Below are 411 nucleotides of genomic sequence, written 5' to 3'. Positions count from 1 at the left end.
GAGGAGGAGGAGGTGTTGCAGGATATCGCGACCTCTACATTAACTTATCGGGTTTTAACTTTTTGATTATAAGACGTGTCAGGCAATTAGAAAGTTTCCTATTCTCATAAGGAAAGTCAGTGATCCATTTAATATATTCATTCTACCCCCATTCGGTTCACTCTCACGCATTATAGAAGTTTGAAGACTATACTATGTTAGTGACAGAAAAGTTTATTAAAGATTCTATTAACAATAAGTGTATACAGCTGAAGTACAGCAGGCCATCCTGTGCATATAAAAAAAAAAAACATAATCTAAAAATAAGAATCTACATAAAATTGAAATTAGATGAATATTAAAGAGAAGAAAAGGCATTACACAGAAAGAATAGCGCCACAAACAAATATACGCTACTGGACAACACTCTAT

Source organism: Penaeus monodon, chromosome 19, assembly GCF_015228065.2.
Source record: "Penaeus monodon isolate SGIC_2016 chromosome 19, NSTDA_Pmon_1, whole genome shotgun sequence".
In the NCBI taxonomy this organism is placed as follows: Eukaryota; Metazoa; Arthropoda; class Malacostraca; order Decapoda; family Penaeidae; genus Penaeus; species Penaeus monodon.
Note: the sequence above shows the minus strand (reverse complement) of the source record.